Genomic DNA, 12,476 nt, shown 5'->3' with positions numbered 1-12,476 from the left:
CTGCCTTTGTGATTTGAGTGTATACTCACCACAAATATAACAGAAAGTATCATGGCTGTTGCATCACTGGTGATACATTTTGCTTTCACAAGTACTCCTGAAAATACAATTTTTAGAATAATAAGTACACACAATATGCTATGCACTTAGCATGATCGCAATCCGATATACATGCAAATGAAATGCATAGAACGGTGAGTGCATGTTTCTTTTATAGCCCTTCTAAAACCTGTCCTGACATGCAGCATCTGCCCTGCCTGAGCATGGCCAGGTAAGCCTGGACAAGATAGAAAACTTTTCAGCTTACATTGTGGGCAACATTTCAATTGACTTCAATTATGAATTGATAACAAATATAGGCAATTTCAATAAAATACTGAATGATACGGATGCTTCTTAGTGATTTTCATTATCTGTAGCCCAAAATCCACAAGACACACTCAATAGTATTTAGAAAGCAAACTCTTTGTAGTCTAGTGTTCTTAAAAGGCCTTTTACAGCTAAGCAGAAAGTACTAGAAATATTCAACAGATCAGGCATCATTTGTAGAGATTTTTCAGCTGACAACTTTTCTCCACAAATGCTGCCTGACATGCTGGGTGTTTATAGTTTATAGTATTTTATGCTGGATATTTCAGATATCCAGCATCTGAAGTTCCTGGCTCACTTATATCCTTTTACTGGTGTTGAGAGATGGGCAACTGAGTTTGTCAACGGTGCCACAGCAAAGCTGGATGTTTGTGCCGCCAGAAAGACTTTATAAGGTAAGTTGCAATCTTACTTTGAAGCAATCCTGTGTTTCTCTCACCATGTAAAGCACTGCATTTATTAACCAATCGATTTTCTGAAAGCACATAGAATGGTCATTGTCTCATTGTCGTGATCTCAACATAAGCTCCTGAGAGGTCTGCATAGGGTGGCTCTCAAGAGGGTTGTGGGATATTGGAAATCACTCTTTCAAAATAATCAGAATCAGAATGTGAGTTGGGTTTAATGCCACTGGTGTATGATGTGAAATTTGTTGTTTTAGAGCAGCAGTACATTGCAATATATAAAAATAAAAGAACTATAAATCACAATAAGACATATATATATACATAAAAGAGATAGAAGGAAAGAACACAATAGTATAGGTGTTCGTTGGGCATTCAGAAATCTAATGGTGGAGGGGAAGAAACTGTTCCTGAACAGTTGAGTGTCTGTTGTCAGGCTTCTGTACCTCTGTGGCCTCCTCCATAATGGTAGCAGTGAGGAGATGTGATGGGTGATGGGGGTCCTAAATGATGGATGTCTCCTTTTTGAGGCATCAACTTTTGATGGTATCCTTGATGCTGTGGGAGCTGGCTGAGTTTACAACTTTCTGCAGCTTTTTCTGATCCTACGCAATGGCCGCCACCACACCCCTCCCCGCCCTGTCTTACCAGACAGTGATGCAGCCAGTTAGAATGCTCTCCACAGTACGTCTGTAAAAATTTACAAGAGTCTTTGCTGACATACCAAGTCTCCTCAAACTGCGAATGAAATATAGTCTCTGTGCCTCCGTCATGCCTACTTTGTAATTGCATCAATATGTTGGGCCCAGGATAGATCTCCAGAGATATTGGCACCCGGCAACTTGAAACTGCTCCCCCTTTCCACTTCTAATCCCTTGATGAGGACTGGAGTATGTTCCCTCGACTTCCCCTTCCTGAAGTCCACAATCAATTCTTTGGTCTGACTGACATTGAGTGCAAGGTTGTTGCTGTGACTCCACTCACCCAGCTGATCTGTCTTATTTAGGTAAGTCTTCTCGTCACCATCTGAAATTCTGCCAACAATGGTTGTGTCATTGGCAAATTTGCAGATGACATTTGAGTTGTGTCTAGCCACACAGTCATGGGTGTAGAGAGAGTAGAACAGTGGGCTAAGCACACACCCCTGTGGTTCACCAGTGTTGACTGTCAGCGAGGGAGAGATATTATCTCTGATCCGTACTGACTGTAGTCTCCCAATGAGGAAGTTAAGGATCTAGTTGTAGAGGAGGAACAGAAGCCCAGGGTTTGGAGCTTGTCAATTATATCAAAGTGTATGATTGTATTAAACGCTGAGTTGTAATCAATAAAAAGCAGCCTATGTAGGTAATGCAGTTGCCAAGGTTATCGAAGGCCGAGTGGAGAGCCAGTGAGATTGCATCTGCTGTAGAGCTGTAGTGGCGATAGGCAAATTGCAGTGGGGGTCCATGTCCTTAGGCATGAATTGTTTCTGGCCAAATCCAGCCTCTCGAAGCGCTTCATCCCAATAGATGTGAGTGCAACTGGGTGATAGCTGTTAAGCCTGCTCTTCTTGGGCAGTGGTATGATGGTCACCTCTTTGAAGCAGGAGCAGTGAGGTTCAAAACACACTTATTATCAAAGAATGTATAAATTATACAGCTTGAAGTTTGTCTGCTTACAGGCAGTCACAACGCAAGAAACCTCAAATAACCCAATTAACAAAAAACAAGTATAAAAACAAAAATCGACCGTGCAGAGAGAAAAAAAACACAGTATACAAACAGTAGAAACAAGCGAACAGCATCCCGAACTAGACTGAGTCCCAGACCTGCTCCGGGAGCAGCCAGAGCAGGCTAAGCTAAGCTTTGGTCCCCAGTTTTCACACCAGTGGGACAGAAACACAGAGCAGCCAGACCAGTTCACAGCCTTGGTGCCATGAAGAAAGGCATGAACATTCGTGGGAAAGTGAGCAAAATCAGCCCAACCCTCTCCTCTGTACCTCACACTCGGACTTCGAGTCCATCTGCACTGACCAAGCACTGAGTAGTGCCACATTCCGGGACCTGACCCGGGCGCCCCGATATGCCTGAGGCCCGAAGCTGTTCTCGATCTCACCAAATCGGCTTGGTGCCTGGAGCCGTCCAACCTCGCACCCAGTTTAGGTGGATGGACATCAAAACTCTTCCCTCTTGACTCCTCTCCAAAATGTTCACTCCACCTCCAGCAGCGATACCACCAACTCTGTCTATGAACCAATGGCCCGAATACGTTGTGCCTTGCAATGTTCCACCATGACTCATCCCTCAGACCAGCCTCACCTTCACCTGACTCCTCACTGTCTGTGGTGATAATTCACCACAATTTGCTTCATGAAGGATGTTATAAGTAACAGTTTTAGTCGATACTCTTACCAGTAAGCCGTTACACATCTTCTGTAGTACCATCTTAAACCAGAACTTAGAGATTTCTTCACATAGGTCTTGATGAAGTTGGTGATTGACGATTCCTTGACCACTCCCACTAGTTGGTTGGCACATGTTTTAAGTGCCCTACTATGTACACCATCAGGATCTGATGCCATGCGAGTGTTTACCCTCTTGAAAGACGTTCTGATGTTGGCCCCGGAGATACATGGTCACCAGGTGCTGCCGGTGTGATTTTATTCTCCCTTTCAAAGCATGCATAAAAGGTGTTGAACTCATCTGGGAGTGAATCATCACAGCCATCCATGATGTTAGGCTTACCTTGTAGAAAATAATGGCCTTGAAACCCTGCCAAAGTTGATGTGCATCCAATTGAATCTCTTACTTAAGTTGTATTTGTTTTTTCATTTTTAAAGTAGTCTTCTGTAGGGCTTACCTGGATTTCTGGTATAATTTTGGATCATCGGCCTTGGATACCACAGATCTAGCCCTCAGCAGACTACAAATTTGCTGGTTCATCCGCAGCTTTTGGTTTGGGTATATCTGGTATATTCTTGTAGGCACATACTCATCCACATAGGTCCTGATGAAGTCGTTGAAAACTGTGGCGTATTCATTCAGATTCAAAGATGAATCCTAGAATATTGTCCAGTCCACTGACTCAAAGCAGTCCTGTGAATGTTTATCTGACTGTCTTGACCATACCTTCTTGGCCCTGAGGTCCTTAGTCTCTGCCTTTATGCTGGGATACAAGTGCAGACAAGTAAACAGACTTTCCAAAGTGGGGCTGTGGGATGGCATGGTAGGCATTCTTGATGGTGATATTACAGTGATAAAGTGTGTTGTCTCCTCTGGTTCCAAAGGTGATATCTTGCTACTAGTTCAGCGACTTCATCAAGTCAGTTGGTTGAAATCCCCCGCAATGATAGGGAAGGTATCAGGGTGCGCTATTTTGTGACTGCTGATCATGATGCTCAGCTCCTCCTAGTACTTCCTGATGTTGGCCAGAGGTGGAATGTACACCACTACCAGAATGACAGCGAAAACTGCCTCAGCTGGTAAAATGGATGACAGCTGGCTGCCAGATGGTCCAGGCGGGGTGAGCAGGATTAAGACAGAACCACCATGACTGTGTACCACGATGAGATAATCATAAAGCATATTCCACCTACTCCACCGTTAGAAGATTCCAAAGGTGATCTGTCTTTATGGTGGACAGAGAAACCCTCAGGCAGCAGCACTGTGTCTGAAATGGCAGGAGATAGTCCTGTTTCTGTGATGCAAAGTGCACAGCAGTTCCTGTCATCTTCAATTTTATTTTCCAGAGTCTGTACATTCATCAGCAGGATAGTCGGGAGTGGAGGGTCCTTTGCATTTCAATTGTACTTGTAGCCCGGCGTGCCTTCCCCATTTACTTTCTCTTAGAGAAGAACTGCACTTACGTTTTGAATCTGCCGTCCGGGGTCTGCTGATTTTGAGAATCAATTGATTTTTTAACCGCCTTGCAACAATATTGCTTACTGAAGTTCTCATGGCTCTGACTGTGGATTTCAGCTGTAGTAGTACTAAATGGAAATGTTTGATGTCTCCCATTGAAGCTGCACAGAAAGAGTTGTCACTTATTGGCACCAGGTGTTCCCAAACTAGGGTCCACAGACCCCTCGTGTAATGATAGGGGTCCGTGGCATCAAAAAAGTTGGAAACCCCTGGTTTAGGCAGGGGTAGATAAAACGTTTTCTTCTTGGGAAGGTCAAGAGTGTCTTCCTCAAAGGCTAGTGGAAAGAGATTTTGGAGTATTTCTGTTCTTCATTTGTATAATTTATCTTTTTCCAATGCTAATTGATTCCAAGTTTTCTTGTATTTTGACTTGTCTAGATTTGAAAATCATGTTGTTCATTGTAATTACTTGACAAGTGCTGTGGATGTATGCCATAGATGTATTGATATCTTCCTTTGCATTGATATCAGACAGTCCAAACTTTAACATTGATTCAACAGGTGCATTGAAGTAGTTTTGATTTCTTACATATTTCCTGATAACTACTATCATTTATGCTAAGATTAAGACCATAAGACCATGAGATATAGGAGCAGAAGTAGGCCATTTGGCCCATCAAGTCTGCTCCGCCATTCAATCATGGGCTGATCCAATTCTTCCAGTCATCCCCACTCCCCTGCCTTCTCCCCGTACCCTTTGATGCCCTGGCTAATCAAAAACCTACCTATCTCTGGCTTAAATACACCCAATGACTTGGCCTCCACAGCCGCTCGTGGCAATAAATTCCACAGTTTTACCGCCTTCTGACTAAAGTAATTTTTCTGTACCTTCTGCCCTAAAACAGTACAATAACCTCCTCTAAGGGATATTCCATCATTTAATACAAAGCTATTTAAATGAAATTCCTATATTCTTTTTAAGAGCATTTTTTTTTAGTGGCCTGTGGCTTTGTTGCTATTTTTGGGTGATTTTGAATCGGGGTGAATCCGGACGGTCTGTAGATAGCAAAGAATGAGCTGAACTGAACACCAGAAACAGTCAGGGTTATTATCACCAGCATGTATCGTGAAATTTGATAACTTAGCAGCAGCAGTACAATGCAATGCATGATAATATAGAAAGAAAAAAAAACTACATCAATTTTTCCTGGACCCTGTCAATGTTGTGTTTTACAGTTTGTGTTTTAGCTTGTTTTTTACTGCTGCATGTGGAATTTGTTTTTTTTTGCACGTGGGGAGGAGTGGTTTGATGTATTTTCTTTGAATGAGTTCCATGGTTTACCTTGTTTCATGGCTGTCTGCGGGGAAGATCAATGTCAGGGTTGTATACTGCATCACAGACAAGGGAAAGTCTGCAGATGCTGGAAATCCGAGCAACACACAAAATGCAAGCTAGGCAGCATCTTTGGAAAAGAGTACAGTCGATGTTTTAGGCTGAGACCCTTCAGCAGGACTAGAGAGAAATGAGGAGTAGAGTTAAAAGGTGGGGTCAGGGGAGGATGAAATACAAAGTGATAGGTGAAACTAGGAGGGGGAGGGGTGAAGTAAAGTGCTGGGAAGATGATTGTTGAAAGATACAGGGCTGGAGAAGGGGGAGTCTGATAGGAGAGGACAGAAGGCCATGGAATAAAGAATAGGGGGAAGGAGTGCCAGAGGGAGGCGATGGGCAGGCAAGTATATAAGGTGAGAAAGGGAAAAGGGGTTGGGGATGTGTGTGTTGCTTGTATGCTGTATACATACTTTGATAAGAAATGTACTCTGACTTTGGCTTTGAATTGAAAACAGCTGGAGGTTTTCAGCAATAAATCACAATAGTTTAATTTGAAAATTTCGATTAAACGATTAGAATTTCTTTGTCGCTTTCTTCTCTTCCCAGCTCAACACAAAGCAAGATAGATATGCAAGAGAGTCATAGTCTGGGTGCTTGGCAGAGCTGCAGAGGTCAATGGTCTATGTAAACACAATTAGAAAGTAGGAGAATGAAGAGGTTTTTGGATAATTTTATACTTTATTAGCAGTTGGTTTATTCTGGAACACAATACAGTAGTTTGTATTTTGTGATAAATAGTGAATAAATGACTTTAGTTACTTCAGCTACTATTGCTTAGAACTGTTTGAGTGCTTTTCAGCAAATACTTCTGCTAATTACATACCCAATTCATAACCTCTCCAGTTTACCTGAGCAAGCAGGTCAAGCAGCAAGAAGGCTCTTCAACCAATTGGATTGAAATAGGCTCACTGAGGGATGCTAAACAATAAATGGATCATCATATGAGAAGTGAGGCAAAGATTGGGCATACACATTAGCAGAAAGCACAGCCAAAAGTATGAAATATAACAAAAATAATGTGATGCTTTAAAATCCTTCAAAAATTATATTTTCTTCTAAGGATTACCTAAGTAATTCTGTCCAACTACATTTATATCGAGACTGGAAGTTGCAATTACTTTAATTACTGTAAAACTGTTATTTTTAGAAGAAGAACATTCAGGGTAGTAACTTGCTTACTAACTTCAATGGAAATAATGAAAATAGTCAGCCAGAGAGTGGGTTGTTGTTTTTCTTCTTTGGGACATTATCTTTGTCATCTTAGGAGTCTGGCTACTAAACCCTTTTTGACTCCCATACACTGAGTCATTTACAGACTTCTTGGAAGTGATAACCCTGGGCATTGGGATTGTATTGCAGCTTTCGGAAATAATTCTATCTGTGCCTTCAGACATGGGAGTACCCTCAGGACTGCTGGTGGTCAGGTGAGCACTTTTTATGCTAATCTGTAAAGGCCTGGAAGTGCTTAATTTTCATTTGTTTTGCTGAAATATATTACCAAAGGAGAATTTTTGCAGTGGAGAAGTAAGGCTGGAAGAGAGATTATAAATGACCTGAATGTGTGAATTCGAATCATTGGGATTTTGTCCTTCACAAAACCACTTCAAACATCAGTCTTGAATATGTAGTTTGCATTAACTGCACCCACAGGTTACAATTCATTGAAGATGCTAGTTTGACACTAATTCTAATATACTGTGATGCAATATACAGTTAGTTTTGCTTAGTAAGTGATGCCAAACATGAGGGTCCCTGTTGTCAACATCAAGAAGTAAGTGAGAGGTTGTCAGCTGAGAGAGATGAACTTGCACCCTGACCTCAGGATGTGGATTTGAATCAGTATGAGTCAGAATTTATCTGCGTTGTGAGTTGAATTGGACATATGTGGCAGTATCAACACTTATTGTCCATCCCTAGTTGCCCCAGAACACAGGAGGCAGTTAAAAATCAAGAGCCATATAGAGGATTGATCAGAAGAGAATATTTCACATGATCTCAGATATTCTCTCTGTCTTTTCCACTCCCCACTCCTCTGTGCAACTTACAGCCGTCCTGTTTTCTAATTTTTGCCAGTTTTGATGTCTTTGACATGAAATTGTAACTTTGTTTCACTTTCCTTAGCTGCTGCCTGACCTGAGCATTTTCATCATTTTCTGCTACTGTACAGCCAATAGTTTAACAGTGGCTTTGTGAAATATAACAACTCAGAATTAAAGAGCCTCTGGAACATTGCTTCTAAGCCAAGAAGAGAGCTGTTTAAACCCCAAACCTCACTCCAACCTCAATAGTTGCTGCTCTTGAAACAAGGGCCCCCCATAATAGTAACAGCTCATCTTAGGTGTTCAGAGATGTTAACCCCCCCCCCTTAGATTTGAGGTTCAATCCCTCAGGTCTGACACGGTTGAAACCCTGGATCAGACTACTTCCTAGGTAAGGTCTCTGACAATTGAGCTTCCTCTGTCATCTTGGGGCTCCTCACTTGTTCCTTAGTGTGTCCTACGGTGCTCCAAGCTGATATTGAAGCTCATATTGGATAAAATGTGTCATTTCTGGAGCTAAAACTTCATAGTATGTAGAGAAGCCATAACCTCTTTCTTTGAAGTCTTACTGTTTTATAGCACAGAAATGGGCCATTCAGCCCATCACATGCATGTTGTCATTATATCTACCTACACTAGTCCCATGTATCTGTATTAGGTCTATGCCTAGGTGATTCAAGTACTACTTAGATGTTTTCTGATTGTTGATGGTGTATTTCTCTGCCTCAAAGTTCCCACTGGCCTTGCGGCTAGACCCCATTAGTATTAAGATCATGCAGTCCAACTCCTCGAACTAGGAGTTATTTGTAAAAAAAGGGATAAATGAATTCAGATAGTGGACTAGATACATTCTATTTAATAAAATATGCAATATTGGTGTTGACAGTTGAAATCTCATTAAAAGATCCTGTGGAATCAGTAGCTACAACATAACTATTGCCCTATAAATGAAGCTAAATGGTAGAATGGTCAACATTCCTACAATTGTAATGATTGACTGAATTTGATTAATAACATTTATTATTTTGGCCTTTCATCCTTCATTTGTCTTGGACGTCATTTCATTTTAATGTTCTGTTATAAAGCTTATGGATGTAGAAGACATGGAAACAGGCCGTTTGGTTTATTGCATCCCTGCCTGATGATCATTTGTGGTAATCCCATTTCTTCTCTTGTATCCCCATCGTTTCTCGCCTCTCATTTCATTCCCTTGTCACTCACCTCCACTAGGGGCTTATTATAACAGCCAATTAATTCTGCCCAAGCAACATGCTTCAGTGTTATACAGCCTGCAAACAGACCCTTCAGCCCATCTTGTCTGTGCTGATCAAGTTGCCTAACTGAGGGGGAAAGCTGAAGCATATAGGGTAAGTCCATGAGGTCACAGGGAGAAAGTGCAGTTTGTGCACAGGCAGTATCCAAGCTCAGAACCTGTTATCTGTGGTTAGAATAGGTCCAAGTAGGACATAGAGTAATAATACTGTGATATGCCCTTCTTCCCCAGCAGGCATTTGCCTGTGTTGTCTCTGTCCATCTGGCTGAGTGGGTAGGGGGAGGTGTAGGGAAATATTGGTTGGAGAACTGTGGAGAATTCTCCAGTGCATCTTCAGGGAGGGGTTTAGTTGAACTTCTCACCTGAAAGGCAGCAGTCATTACTACATCAGACTGATTAAGGTTGTGAAATCTTTGGTGTGGCCCTTGAACTCAGAACTTTCTGCATGAAACAAAAATGCCACCACTAAACTATAACCATAGATCTCCACTCTTCTGTCAATTCCTTGCCACAAAGAACACCGTCAATGCTAATTCTGGCATCTTTCTATCCCAAATGTCTGTCAGATTTCTCATATAAAATTACTTCAAAATTATTATTGGCTCTACAGGTATTTGTGTCATCCTCCAGTGATGAAAGACAATATAAAAAGTTGAGATCTATATTTCATATATTTTGTTTGAGTAAGCCTTGGTCAAACATCTAGCATTTCTTTCATATTGTAATGCACGCTGTTCTGTAAAAATATGTATTTATTTTCTCACCTTAACAACTTTAGAGGATCCTATATATGATAACTTCCATACATGATCAAATATAAGTTTTAATATACACTTTAACATTTTAGGTATATCTACTTATTATAACACTGGGTCGGCCAATCTCTAATCATAATTCTTATCTAAAGGTGTCCTTTTCAGACAGCTCCCTAAATAGGCATCCTTGATGAGGCCAAAGGAGAGGCGACTGCACAGACAAACCCTGCTTTGTTAATGGCCTGCAAATGCCAGAACTTCCATGAGAAATTTGAAGAAAACTCCAGACATCATGGTCATGCCCCCGTAGTTTTACCTGATAGTAATAAGCCAAGAAATAACTACTGCAAATTCCATCTCAGCATGGTTGTCCCTAATGTTTCAGAATGCAATTTGCAAAAATCTTGGTAACATCATATTAAAACACTTAATGGTTTCTGGTGATATGAGCTCAGCGCTCATTTCCCTTTCAATGTTTAAAATATTCCCTGACACAATTTAAACAAGTGCATCTAATGTTTTATTGTGCTTACAGTATGTGCAATGACATGATTTTCTCTTGGTGTTCTCTTTTTACACAGGGTAATGACTTCATTACATACCAGCATCAATGTACCATCAGCTTAACTGCTTGATGGTCATTTGCAGCTCTGATAACTTTCTTCCCAGCAAGAGTGTTCCTTTCACGCTGGTGCTTTTCAAATGAAGCTCAGTTTGAGTAAAGGTAATAATTAATGATGGCCAGGCGTTATAAATAAAACAATTTAAAAGCTAGTCTCATGTAATCAAATGCAGTCGTTAAATAATAACAAAGCCAACATTTTCTTGTGAGAGAAGATAATTGCTACATTTCTCAAGAAATTATTTTCTGCTGTAAAATGGGGCAACAAATTTAACTTTTAACCAAGTCATAGAAATATATTAGCTATTGGGGTATCAATGTATTAACAAGATGACAATGCTGATCATTGAATAATATTCCTGAATAATAGTCCTGACGAAGGGTCTCGGCCTGAAACGTCGACTGCGCCTCTTCCTATAGATGCTGCCTGGCCTGCTGCGTTCACCAGCAACTTTGATGTATGTTGCTTGAATTTCCAGCATCTGCAGAATTCCTGTTGTTTGCATTGAATAATATTTGCCAGTTTTGGAAGTAAAAGTTAACTAAAGAGTTGATGGAGGTTAAGAAATGTTCCACCCTACTTGTATCTGACTAATCCTAATTATATTGAGATGCTTTCAAACTAACTAAACACAAGTTCATAAGAGAATCAAGTTCAGTTAGATTCAGATTCTCTGATCCATTTAGCCCCTTGTTCCTACTCCAGCATTAAATAAGATTACAGTAGTGCTCATGCATTCAAATCCAATTAGGTAAAGTCTAATAATTTTGTACATTCTCAGATCAGGTAAAATAAGGACAACATTTATTAGTTTTCTGTGAAAATCCTAGCAGACCCCAGAGAGATCATTGGCATCAATCTGCTGGAGGAACACAGTGTGCTGAACAGCATCTGTCAAGGGAAAGGGATTATTGATGTTTCAAGTTGAAATCCTGCATCAGGAACATCAACAATTCCTTTACCCCAACAGATGCTGCTCCACCAGCTGAGCTCCTCCAGGAGATTGTTTGTTGCTCCAGAACCCAGCATCTGCAGCCTGTGAAATCCTAGTTCCTCTGTTCTTTGCAGTTTCCCGATGAGTTATTATATTGCATAAACCAGTAATGCTCACAACTTTTAAAATGAGCACTTGAATCACCAAGGTACAGGTGGCGATGGACCAAGAGCCTGCAAATGGGAACAGTACAGATGGGTATGTGATGGTCTGCAAAGACACGGTGAGCTGAAGGACCTGTTTCTGAGCTACCTGGCTCTATAATGACCCATCTTTCAAATTCCTTTATCTGCCTTGGAGCTGTATCCCTTAAATGAAATCCAACATTCAAAATACATTCATGATCAAAGTATGTATCCTGTATGCAACCTTGAAATTTGTCTTCTTTCAGACAGTCACGAAACAAAGAAGAACCATAGAACCAGCCCATTCAAAAACAGACATCAAGCCCCCCCTCACCCCCCACATGCAAAAAAATCAAACAAATGGCAACAAGAAAACCAAGTGAACACACAGGAAATAAAGTGCAAAATCAAAAGACATATTTCAGTTCAGTTCAGCTCAGTGTTCATTATCCACAGGCCACCCTGATACAAAAATTGCTGAAAAGTAGGAACAAAAAAGAGTGACCACAACTAGAACTAGATAAACCTGAACTGGAGCCCAGATCTATAATTCGCATCACTTAATCCTTGTTCCATCTACCAACAGCAACAAGGGGGAGAGAGATCAGTCGAACTCAAGGACCTTCCCTCGGGAGCAGCGAGAGACCACTATAGCAGCACCCAGT

The 12,476-nt window shown here is 41.0% G+C and overlaps 1 long non-coding RNA gene across 2 annotated transcripts in view; it reads left to right on the top strand.

The window, feature by feature from the left end:
- The window catches only part of LOC134353297 (uncharacterized), a 60,590-nt gene that overhangs the window by 29,743 nt on the left and 18,371 nt on the right, over positions 1-12,476 (top strand). Inside the window, exons 1-3 of one of the 2 annotated variants that reach the window (XR_010019574.1) lie at positions 733-764; positions 7,362-7,426; positions 10,651-10,793. This is a non-coding gene — a long non-coding RNA (uncharacterized LOC134353297). Of the gene's footprint in view, positions 1-732; positions 765-7,361; positions 7,427-10,650; positions 10,794-12,476 lie in introns of those variants that run through there. The other variant, XR_010019573.1, reaches the window with a different exon arrangement.

This window comes from Mobula hypostoma, chromosome 10 (genome assembly GCF_963921235.1).
Source record: "Mobula hypostoma chromosome 10, sMobHyp1.1, whole genome shotgun sequence".
NCBI classification, from domain to species: Eukaryota; Metazoa; Chordata; class Chondrichthyes; order Myliobatiformes; family Myliobatidae; genus Mobula; species Mobula hypostoma.
This window is presented reverse-complemented; position numbering and strand designations above follow the sequence as displayed.